A 306-nucleotide genomic window follows, 5' to 3' on the forward strand; every position below is an offset into this window, starting at 1 on the left:
ATATTTAACAGACCTACAGAGTACCACAGACCATGTACCAAGAGGATTAATCTAGTACACTTCCATCCTAGCCAAAGGTGCACCTGAGGTTTTTGGACTGGTGCCCTGAGGTTTTTGGACTGGTGCATACTTGGCTAACTGAATACAGCCAGGAAGGCCAATGCATTGCAAGTGATAAACTCTTTGCATGGAGGATATAAAAGACTGTATAGTGTTAATAATGGAACTCAGCCTGAGTTTGGAGACATTTTATCTTTATTTACATGCATAAGACTGGTTTATTTGGCCAGCCGGAGAATCTCAAGT

The sequence above is a fragment of the Coregonus lavaretus genome (assembly GCF_964263955.1).
Source record: "Coregonus lavaretus genome assembly, chromosome: 2".
Lineage (NCBI taxonomy): Eukaryota > Metazoa > Chordata > Actinopteri > Salmoniformes > Salmonidae > Coregonus > Coregonus lavaretus.